Source organism: Lolium perenne, chromosome 7 (assembly GCF_019359855.2).
Source record: "Lolium perenne isolate Kyuss_39 chromosome 7, Kyuss_2.0, whole genome shotgun sequence".
NCBI classification, from domain to species: domain Eukaryota; kingdom Viridiplantae; phylum Streptophyta; class Magnoliopsida; order Poales; family Poaceae; genus Lolium; species Lolium perenne.
Genome location: NC_067250.2, coordinates 76858747 through 76871677, shown reverse-complemented (window position 1 = coordinate 76871677; position 12931 = coordinate 76858747).

The window sequence follows — 12931 nt, the reverse complement described above, 5'->3', positions numbered from 1 at the left end:
TTCCCCTTTTCCCTTCTATTATTTTCGTTTATTTTTCTTTCTTTTGGCACTTAGAAAATAATTTTCTAAGTGTTTGGGGTTTAACATTTCAAAATCGGAGTGGATATTCTATAAGAAAGAATGTGAATCTAAAAATGATTTATGCGAATTTTGTTGAGCGAATTATAACACACACTTGCAGTTGATATTTGAATTACTTTTGGAAAATTGGCATAAAATAATTTAAATGTGAAGTGGTAAGAAAATGGCTTGACAATTCATAAATTTAAGAATATCTTCTAATGTATGATAAAATGGGAGAGGTACCATTTTGCACCATTTTTTTGTCTATTTAACCGAGTTGGTACTAACAAAATAGAACATAAGTTTTTTATTCAAAATTATGTTAGGATAACTATTTGAAAATATTGTTAAAAGATGCACCTCCGTGTACGACTTGGGCACATTATAATGAACTACAAACATTACATACAGAATATTCCTTCATATAATACGCAATAAAATCATTAGCTCAGAGGGATTATTATTAATTACCAAAACCACACATAGAGTCAATGTACACTTACATATGCCCATGTCTTCATTTGGTTGAAAGTCATGAATGTCCGTACCTGATACCCCATTTTGTGAATGCTTTCTTTAATTTTTATATTGCAATTTTGATATTTTCTAAGAACATAAAAGGAGTGCATGCGGAAGGACTGTATTTTTTGAATTTTCACCATTTAGTTACATTTTATGCGAAAGAGAGTCAAATTGTTCGGATGGATATTCATCTCAAGGGGTCGAATCTTTCAAAACAATGAGTTGTACTTTTATATAATGACTACTTGTGTACCTAATTTTTATTTGAATTTTAGGAGTCCACCAAAATTGACTTGTAAATCAAATTCAAATTACCTTCAAAAACCGACATAATGTCATTTAAATGGGAAATGTAGCTAGAAAGCTTAAAGATCATAAAATCTGGAAATTTTCCATGACATATGTTCTATTTTATGATAAAATTGGAGAAATAACATTTTGCGCCTTATTTTGCTCTTGTTTTACAAAAAAACCATTTTTGAAAATGGAAAATGATTTTATGTACGGAAAAGTTGAAATCTCTATTTAGAAACATTGTTTATCATGGAAAGATTCATATCCATGCATAATTTGGGCATATTATAATAAATGATGCCACATATATTATCATGGTTGTTCACCCATGACTATATCTGCGGTTATTATAATAAATATAAATATACTTTGAGAATATAAAAAATACTTCTTAATAGTCCAGTTTTGAATGATTTTCTAAAATATAATGTTGCACCTACATTTTATGAAAGATAGTACGAATAAATCGATTCCGTGTGGAAGCATTGTATTTTTCTCTTCATTTTTCTAAACAGGATCAAAATGGTTGAATATTTGGAAACTATTAGTGATTTTTCTATATAATGACTATTTGTGTACCTAGAAATGATATTTTTTTATTTTTAGGAGCAAGCTAGTATAGGCTTGTAGTTCAAATTTGAATTACTTTTGGAAATAAACATAAACTCATTTAAAATGAAAAATTAGCTGAAACAATTGGAACTCATAAAAGTTGGGACTATCCGTCAAATATGTTCTACTTTATGCGAAAATTGGAGAGGTATCATTTTGCACCATATTTTTTTACTAGCTTCACAAATAAATCATTCAGGCGCTTAGAAATAAAAAAGGTTTCTTTTGTAAAAAAATTGGAAACTCTATTTGGCCATGGTCGACTTATCGGTTGCTAGATTTTTTGTTATTTACTTAGTTTCCCATGTGATATGCTCAAGGTTCCAATTGTTAACATTATTAAGAAATATTTTGTATAAATGCATATTCACCCTTTAGTCGGCATATCTCGATCTTTTAGTGTGACTGGCTAGCTTTTCTATGGTCGAGCTCGCCTATCGGGCTACATTGCTTTGCAGGTTGGCGAACTTGTGGTCGACCGTTACTACGGCGGAGGAGGTTGAGTTGCCAATGAAGTTTGAAGTAGCAGCTTGGAGGCACAAAAGGTGGTGTGGTGCCCTAATCATGTGAGTGATGGTGAATACCTGCGCTCGCTTACTCTCGAGACTTGACGTGGTGCTGCGGCTAGTGAACGACATGTGTTGTCTCCTTTCTGCACCGACGGTGGTGACGCTTTTGTGTTTTTTCTTCCTCCATGGAGGTGTCATCACGGTACTTGCACACGTTGCTAACCTAGTCGATCTCCATGAGAAAGCCTATATCCGACTCTTCTATCGGGCAAACATAGCATTCTCGATGCCATTACCTCCATGAAGGGGCCGTCATGGAGTATATATAAGTCCCCTCTCTAGTTGTTGACATCGCGGCTTGCCGGTTTGAAGTCCACAACGGTAGTATATGGTGGTGGTGGTGTTTGCTCCTTGTTGTTTGGTGCTTTGTTCGTTTCCTGCCGAGATGTGTAGGCTGGTCTCGACGGTCTTCCAAGTTGCATAAGAGGCTAATAATCTAATTGAAGTCGGGCTTGAGAGGTCGACCCATCTTGGATTGCCTTGTTCCCATTCACACCCCTCCCTTGTTTAGGGGGTGTTGTTGGGTGGTGTTCAAACGATAAATGTTCATAGTGCTTCTTCCTTGCTTGATCATATGATGATGGAAGCTAAGACCCTCCTTCGTGTTGGCTAGGTCGGCGAGATATTTGTTAGGAGGATCTGTCTCTCTCCTCATTATTCCTCCCTGATGTCACATTCCCTGTTCCTTATGTAGATAGATGTGGTGTGTTGTTGTTATCTCTCCTCTTCTTCCTTGAAGAGGTTGAGCTTCTAGCTCGTCTACTTTTTTTCTCTTTTTTGAGTCATGTCGGTAACAAGATTGACATTGCTTTTGGTAAAACAAAATTTCTCCTCTTGATGAATGAAAACAAGATTGACATTGCTTTTGGTAAAACAAAATTTCTCTGTCGGTAACTGCAGTTTGGAGCAGATGAAGCAAAAGGAGGGCATCTATTAATCTGATAGCAGAGGATGAAGGGGAATGCTCTTACTAATGGAGGAGAGGAAGGGTGGAGAGCGGAGTTGAAGGAGAGCAAAGATTGTGTAGAAGATCATGTTTTCTTAAAGAAAGAGGAGAAAACTATATAAACGAATGATGGTGGATGCACGAAATGGCAGGATAAACCAGTAGTAGATGCCTCCTATTCTCTTACCCCTCTGATCCATAATAAATGTTGGGAGTTTAATCTAAATTTGAGCTATAATTTAAACTAAATCCGGACACTTACTACTGATCGGTGGGAGTACTACGGAGTACAGATGATCAGATACTTCTATTTCATTGATCTCTACACCCACACGTAGAGAATTATGTATTTATGTACGTGTTATATGTATGACAATCGTCTAAATGATATTTTATATGCGTTAGTAGCTGCATGCTGTCATGCCACTCCGCCGCTGATAGTCTGTAATCAAATTATCAACATCCCACAGGTGATGCGTGTATTACTAGGACGGGAAAATGTTGCCACATATGAACACAAGAATACAGAACAAGTTACATGAAACATCACAAAACAGAAGGGTAAACAAGTCGGGAGACCACGATTGTTTGTGGGAATTATAAGAAACGGCATTTATCCCCTTGATGGCGCCACAGCAGAGAGCGACTTAACGCCCAGCCATCAATCTCACGATCCGGTTCCCGAAGCAGCTGAACCGGAATGGCAGCATCCACGGGCTCGGTCGCGGTGGGCTACACTCATCTACCGCGGGCTCCGGCGGACCATGATCGTCGTGGTGCTCGCCCATCTCAGAAAACAGCCACCGGCTAGACGATGAGAGTGAAACCTTGGCCGACGCCGCCCGCAGGGACCGCGCCCTGAGGGTGAGCCTCCGGAAGACGCTGGAGATCCTGCGCTTTGCTCTGCGCTTGGGACGTGGAGAGTCCGGGGCTACCTTTCCGTAGCAATGCCGGATCAAGTACGAGGGGGGCAGAGCGACGTCGGCCGGGAGGACGCCGGCGGCGGCTATCTGGGCGACCCCGTCCATGGGCGTGCCCGGCCGCGACTCCCAGTGGAACGGCACGGAGCCCCGGTCGGCGCAGTAGTAGGAGGAACGGCCGGTGTTGGGCGCCGCCCTGTCCTTGGCGAGGAGCCTATGGTGGAACTTGCCGCCGTGCTTGATCCGGAAGGGGCTATGAGGAACTGGCAGTGGAAGCGGCAACGGCAGCGGCCGGATGCTGTTCCGCGGCGAGCTTCGCACAAGTGACGCGTTAGAAGGCATGTCTATCTTTTTCTTGAGATGGAGAGCCATGTCGATGAGTCGATCTCTTTGTGGAAGGGTGGCAGTGAAGAGGACGACCATCGGGTCCGTCTTAATTTATATATACATGGCGGATCTTGCTCGCTGCTGACGCGCACTTCCTATAGTCTCAGTCGCTAATGCACATGCATCAACTAACAATGGTGTTAATTGTTTACCGGTAGGCGTACGACGCTACAACCAAAATACGACACTTGTTTATCTCATTCTAGGAACAGGCCAATGCATAAGGCGTGCTTGTCACTATTCCTGAATACTCCATTACAAATGAGCAGCAGTTTACTTACCACTTCCAAATCCCCGACTTGTCTACTGCAATACCGTATGCTGCTATGTAATTCTTATTATTTTTACCATCACCACTCTATAAGTGTGTTTGGACCAAATGGAATGAATATAAGATCGAGATGGATAATTAAATGATTTGCTCTACTTTAATGACAAAATCAACATGTTGAGAGAAATGCTAAGTGACGTATCGAGACACACCCCACAGATGCAGCTTGTTAAAAAAATTACGAGTCCTTCTGGCTAATTACATCGAGAAACAATTGTGTCGGTTGGCTAGTTGGCTTGATGAACTATTATTCAAAACTGCAGCTGTGGGTATTACAAATTTCGTTTTAGCTAGTAATGGTCAGACTTCCTTAGGAACAACCGTATAATAATGTATATGTGTCGTTATACCAGTATATTAGTCTGGTCCCTTTCCGTCTCCGTGCGTGCTTCAACAAACTTCGACGTTTTCTATTTCATTTGATCACATGTGCAGCATGCATGCCGTCCTTTTCTAATTACCGATGCGATGTAACTGCCAATTTTCAATGATTCATCTGCAAATTATTACCCTCACGAATCGAATGCCGGATAGGAACTGTTTGCGCTCTCTATTTCGCCTTTCCACTGCGGCAGAGCTCACCCAATTGGTCAAGCTTTGGACAACGTTTCGAGAGGTGGTGCTGCAGCCACATGCGGATGCGATCTCTTGGCGTTGGACCGCATCGGACCGCATCAGGAGTCTACTCTACGGCTTCGGCTTATCGCTGTCAGTTCGTCGGGGCCATCCTCCGTTCAGTACGACCAAGGTGTGGAACGCGCATGCGGAGCCGAAGTGCCGTTTTTTTGCTTGGCTGGCGCTCCATGGGAAGATCTTGACGGCGGACAATCTGGCGATTCGGGGATCGCCACATGACCCCATTTGCAAACTGTGCAGGATACACCCGGAGACGGTGCAACATCTACTCTTGGACTGCAATTTCGCCAAGTCGGTTCGAGACAAGATTTTTGGATGGAATGGCACCATCGGGGTGCCGCCGCTTGTGCTTGGGCATGGCTTAAATTCATGCTGGGACGGGATGGTCACAACGCTTCAAAGCGGGAAACGAAGGGAGGCTAATGGTGCCTTCATCTACACCATTTGAGGCATCTGGAAAGAGCGGAATAGAAGGATTTTTCTCAACGAGTCGTTGATGTCAGACATTGTGGCTCACATTATTTGGGAGGATATAGCGCAGAAGGCATTCACTCACTCTCAGGATCCTGGAGACCTAGCTGTTGTTTTTTAAGGTTCCAGGCTTTAGTCCTTAGGCTTGCTGCCCTCTCCCGGTTGCGGGCTTGGGGAACTGATCTTTGCTCTCACAAACACTCTATGTAATTAATCTTTTTATTCTATCTGATCGGATGGCAGGATCTACTGCTTTAAAACTCAAAAAAAATGCCGGCCGGATCTGCACAGTGTTCACATAATTCACATATCTTCCTGATGGGTGAGACAGGAACGACGATTGATTCTCGTCTTCGGGTAGGGGGTTGCGGCAATCCTACATTGGTAATACGGTGAAACTTTTATAGTTTAGTATGGGGATTGTTCCCAAGGTTAAGTGACGATCACGCGATTCCGCGAGGCCGGATGTTTTGGTCGGAGAGCATGCATGTGCCTCTGATAATAGTGGCTAGGAGTGTTGTAGCCAGGCAGCCAGGAAACTCTGAATCCGGAAAAAGCGTTTCTTCCCCCGACCCCCCGCGTCGTCTCCAGGGCGGCTCGGGGGAAACCTAACCCGCCGCCGCCGCCACCCCAGCCCCCAGGCTCCAGCCCCCCTCGCCATCGCCGGATGACTTCGCCGGGCTAAGCCCGTGTGGAAGACGGCGGCGGCGGGGCCTCTCCCGCGCGGCCGCGCTGCAATCGTGGATCGGGGCGGCGGCTCTGCTCCGGTTGGGGAGGCTCGGCCCCCTGCGGCGGCGGCCGGTCCGGCGGCTCCTGGCGGCCTGGAGCCCCCCTCGCGCTCCGTGGACTCCTCTGCTGCGCCTCCGGTGGCTGAGCTCCGGCTCCCCTGCACCGGCCCGGCGGCGTCGACCCCGGCAACCATGTGGCTGCGGCTCGTCGCGATGGGGTGGGTGATGACCCACAAGTATAGGGGGTGTATCGTAGTATCTTCGATAAGAAAGAGTGTCGAACCCAACGAGGAGCAGAAGGTGTTGACAAGCAGTTTCGATGAAGGATTCACTGTAAATGCTCACAGACAAGTATTCAGGTGGTTTTGATGTAACAGATGAATAAAGTACGAGTAAGTAAAGTGCGAGAGTAACAATTGCAGCGAGTGGCCCAATCCTTTTTAGCACAAAGGACAAGCCGGTTTGTTTACTTATAATGACCAAACGTTCTCGAGGACACACGGGATTTTAGTCTAGTGCTTTCGCTACATACGGCTAATTAATCTTCATTGTTTTGATAAGTGTTGTGTGGGTGAACCTGTGCTAATGTACCGCCCTTCCTAGGACTAATACATACTTGTGATTATACCCCTTGCAAGCATCCGCAACTACAAGAAAGTAATTAAGATAAATCTAACCACAGCCTTAAATTCTGAGATCCTGCTATCCCTCCTGCATCGATATACCAACGGGGGCTTAGGTTTCTGTCACTCCGGCAACCCCGCAACTGGCAAACGAGTACAAGATGCATTCCCCTAGGCCCATAAAGGTGAAGTGTCGTGTAGTCGACATTCACACGACACCACTAGAAGAATAACACCACAACTTAAATATCATAACATTGAATATTACTCAACCATACTTCACTACTAACATTTAGACTTCACCCATGTCCTCAAGAACTAAACGAACTACTCACGAGACATCATATGGAACATGATCAGAGGTGATATGATGATGAATAACAATCTGAACATAAACCTTGGTTCAACGGTTTCACTCAATAGCATCAATAACAAGTAGAAATCAATACCGGGAGAGTTTCCCTATCAAACAATCAAGATCAAACCCCAAATTGCTACGGCGGTGACGATGTCCAGCGGTGGAGACGGCGGTGATGATGGTGAAGATGATGATGATGGTGATGGAGATGATGTCCAACTTGATGGCGGTGACGATGGCGTCGATTTCCCCCTCCCGGAGGGAATTTCCCCGGCGGATCTCAGCCCGCCGGAGAGCTCTTTTCTCTCTGGTGTTCTCCGCCCCGCAGAGGCGGCTGTAACTCTTCGTGAGGTACCCTCTGGAGCTTAGGTCTTCGGGACGGAGGATTTCGCGAAGAAAAGGAGGCGAGAGGGGCTGTGGGCCCCCCTCCTCACTGGGCGGCGCGGCCAGGCCTTGGGCCGCACCGGCCCATGGTGTGGGCCCACCTCGGGTCCCCTCGGCTCCCCCTTCTGGCTTCCTTCGTCATCTGGAAAAATAGGATCTTTGGTATAATTTCCTTCAACTATTGATCTTCCGAAATATTGCATTCTGACGGTGCTTTTTCCAGCAGAATCCTGGCTCCGGTGCTCGATCCTCCAATAATCATGAAACATGCAAAATAGATGAAATAACATAAGTATTATGTCTAAATATGAAATATATCAATGAATAACAGCAAATTATGATATAAAATAGTGATGCAAATTGGACGTATCAACCCCCCCAAGCTTAGACTTCGCTTGTCCCCAAGCGAAACTGAACTCGGTAAACAGGACCACATGTTTATGGAGTGAAGAGTCGATCAATAAAATACGGACAAGAAGCATCATATTCATTCACACAAGACATTCTAGTAAACAACTTCCTCATATAACTCAACTTGAAACAAGTATAAGGTAATCACAAATAAAGGTGCATAAGAAATCATAGTTGGTGATGGCAAACTTCGTTCTTGGTCAGAGAACAATTAACAGATTATACTTATCTCATTGAGCAGCGTTCTCATGTTAAAGTTTATATGGCACAACTTACATACTCAATCATAATAGTCTCCTCATTGATAACTTGCAAATCTATATTCATTCAGATAAAACTTGTACATAAACAAGGAAAAATAAAAGACATGATGTAGTAAATCACAATATAATGGTTTGATCACAACTACTCAAATGCTTGCTTGAGATGGAGGGAAATAGGTTTACTGACTCAACATAAAGTAAAAGACAGGCCCTTCGCAGAGGGAAGCAGGGATTAAATCATGTGCTAGAGCTTTTTCAGTTTTGAAATCATATAAAGAGAATAAAAGTAATATTTTGAGAGGTGTTTGTTGTTGTCAACGACTGGTAGCGGGTACTCTAACCCCCTTGCCAGACAACCTTCAAAGAGCGGCTCCCATTTTATTTTTATTTTGTGTGGCACTCCTTCCAACCTTTCTTTCACAAACCATGGCTAACCGAATCCTCGGGTGCCTGCCAACAATCTCATACCATGAAGGAGTGCCTTTTTATTTTAGTTTTATTATGATGACACTCCCCCAACCTTTGCTTACACAAGCCATGGCTAACCGAATCCTTCGGGTGCCGTCCATCAATCACATACCATGGAGGAGTGTCTATTTAGTTTAATTAATTCGGGACAGGGAATCCCATTGCCAGCTCTTTTTGCAAAATTATTGGATAAGCGGATGAAGCCACTAGTACATTGGTGAAAGTTGCCCAACAAGATTGAAAGATAAAACACCACATACTTCCTCATGAGCTATAAAACATTGACACAAATAAGAGATAGTAAATTTTGAATTGTTTAAAGGTAGCACACGAAGTATTTACTTGGAATGGTAGGAAATACCATGTAGTAGGTAGATATGGTGGACACAAATGACATAGGTTTGGGTTAAGGTTTGGATGCACGAGAAGTATTCCCTCTCAGTACAGGTCTTTGGCTAGCAAGGTTAATTAGCAAGCATAAGAGTTGAAGGAAACAAACAAATATACATGTGATAGAAACAATCATGCATCTTCCTTGCAAGCACAAACGATTTTAACTTCAGAATAATAAGCTATGAGCTAACAAGAAAGAAAGGCAATGAAACAACTACATGTATTTCTCTTTTCTACTTAAACCTCAAAGTGTTGTTGCTATTGACCAATGCTAAGTTTGCCAAAACCAAATAGATTTATTCAATGCTCCCAAAGTGATACCAATACTAATGACAAGATAAATCATATAATAGAAATTGCAAACTAAAATAAGATGTGCAATATGTAAATGATAAAACTTCTCATTAATATTCCATAACGATAACTCACACCAAGGGATACATAGAAAACCAACTAAAGGAGAGATACTTCCAAACTGCAACCCATCTTATATGATAACTTCCCTACTCATGATATGACACTACTTGACAGTAATAAGTAAAAGGTAGTGATGATGTGATACCGCGGCACTCCCCCAAGCTTGGAACAAACCAAGGGGATGCCAATACCGATGATGAATTACTCCTTCGGCGATGGTGGTGATGAATTCCCGTCATCAGACTTCCAAGGAAGAGGCTCTCCATCAACAAACGACATCTTGGTCTCGGGAATCCTGAAACTAGCAGCATGGCTTATGTGTTTAAACCTGATTTCATACTCACGATTCGATTCGAACGTCATAGAGTTGAGCTTGGAGTTTGTTGGTGGTGTCGTGAAGTGAGAGGATGTCGCCCCATAGCTTTGCAGTTTCCTTCTCGTGCTCAGCAATGAGTTCAGACACAATCTTGTGGAAGATATCCACCTCACGCTCAGCCATCTTCTTGTATTTGAAGACCTCTTGTTCTAGCTTCTCCATCCTGTCTTCCAAACTTCCTTCTCCTTTAGGCCCCTGAACATCCTTGATCTGCAGTTCTCCCTCGACGAGCATCAACTCCTTGGGGTGCATCCTCAGCTCCTCCATGTACAAGTTGTCAACATCCTTGCAGGAGCTGTCCTTCGGAGTTTCCGACGAAGACATGATGGCTCTAGATCTGAAGCAAATCCTGGCAGAAACAGCTCGAAACAAAACACGTCGAGAAAATGATATACGGACCTCCAGGGGTCCGGGGGATTATATAGCAAAAAATTTCACGACAAAAGGAAAGTACCAGGTCGAACCAGAGTCGGAAAGGGGCGACGAGGCGGCCAGCACATAGGGCGGCGCGGGCTAAGGCCCGGCCGCTCCGGCCTATGGGGTCACGCCCTCGTGCGTCTCTCCCACTCCGTTTCGATCTCGTAATTTTTCATATTTTCCAAAAACAGCAAAAATATTGTTCGGAAAGTAAATTGCGAACTTTTCATTACCAGTACTGTTACCTATTCAAAGTCGAGTTCTGGTGAACTGTCAATTTGTCCTTTGATGAAGGCCTCCGGTGTTTCCACTCGAATAATATCAACATCTACATTATAAGAATCACCTGAGATATAATGCTTGAGTCTTTGTCCATTTACCACTTGCGTGGCATTGCCTTGGAGAGAGCTAATTTTAATTGCTCCTGAACGATACACCTCCTCGACAACATATGGTCCTTCCCACTTCGAGAGTAATTTCCCTGCAAAGAATCTGAGACGAGACCGATACAATAGGACTTTATCCCCAATTATAAATTCTCTTTTGATAATCCTTCTATCATGCCATTTCTTAACTTTCTCTTTAAAGAGTTTAGCGTTTTCATAGGCTTCACTTCTCCATTCATCTAGAGAACTCAATTGCAGCAATCTCTTATTACCGGCAAGTTTAGGATCTTTATTTAATTCTCTAACTGCCCAATAAGCTTTGTGCTCTAGTTCTAAAGGTAAATGACAAGCTTTTCCATAAATCATTTTATAAGGTGACATTCCCATGGGATTTTTATAAGCAGTTCTATAAGCCCATAGTGCATCCTTCAATTTACTAGCCCAATTCTTTCTAGTTTTATTAACAGTCTTTTCCAAGATAGATTTAATCTCTCTATTTGATAATTCTACTTGCCCACTAGTTTGAGGGTGATAAGAGGAAGCAATTCTATGATTAATACCATATTTAGCAAGAGTTTTTCTAAAACCACCATGAATAAAATGAGAACCTCCATCAGTCATAATATATCTAGGAACTCCAAATCTAGGAAAAATAATATCTAAAAGCATTCTTAAAGAGGTCTCACCATCATCACTTTTTGTAGGTATGGCTTCCACCCATTTAGTAACATAATCAACAGCAACAAGTATATGAGTGTTACCTTCTGAAGAGGGAAAAGGTCCCATGAAGTCAAATCCCCAACAATCGAACGGTTCAATAACAAGAGTATAATTCATAGGCATTTCATTGTGTCTGGAGATATTACCAACCGTTTGGCATTCATCACAAGATAAAATAAACTTTCTTGCATCTTTGAAGAGAGTTGGCCAATAAAAACCTGATTGTAGAACCTTTTGCGCGGTTCTTTCTCCGGTGTGATGTCCTACATAAGCACTACCATGACATTTACTCAATATCTCTTGTTGTTCATATTCGGGAACACATCTTCGCAGAATACCATCCACTCCTTCTTTATATAAGTGTGGGTCATCCCAGAAATAATGCCTCAAGTCATAAAAGAATTTCCTCCTTTGCTGAGCTGAAAAGGTTGGAGGCAAGTACTTGGAGACAATAAAGTTAGCATAATTAGCATACCAAGGACTGTCTCGTGAGCTCACCTTTATTGCAGCCAATTGTTCATTTGGAAAACTATCATTAACAGGAACAGGATCATAAGCAATATTTTCCAATCTAGACAAATTATCAGCAACAGGATTATCAGCACCTTTCCTATCTACAATATGTAAATCAAATTCTTGCAACAGAAGTACCCATCTAATAAGCCTTGGCTTAGCATCTTTATTTTGCATAAGGTATCTGATTGCAGCATGATCATTATGTATAGTAACTTTTGAATCAACAATATAAGATCTAAACTTATCACAAGCAAAGACTACAGCTAACAATTCTTTTTCAGTAGTAGCATAATTTCTTTGAGCAGCATCAAGAGTTTTACTAGCATAATGAATAACATTCAATTTTTTGTTTACTCGTTGTCCAAGAACAGCGCCTACAGCAAAATCACTAGCATCACACATAATTTCAAATGGTAAATTCCAATCAGGAGGTTCAACTATAGGAGCAGTTGTTAAGGCTTTCTTTAGAGTTTCAAAAGCTTCCTTACAATCATCATAAAAAACAAAAGGTACATCTTTTTGAAGAAGATTAGTAAGAGGCTTTGAAATCTTGGAGAAGTCTTTAATAAACCTCCTATAAAACCCAGCATGACCAAGAACACTACGAATACCTTTAACATCCCTAGGATAGGGCATCTTCTCAATTGTTTCAACTTTAGCTCTATCAACTTCAATACCTCTCTCGGAAATTTTATGTCCCAATACAATTCCTTCATTAAC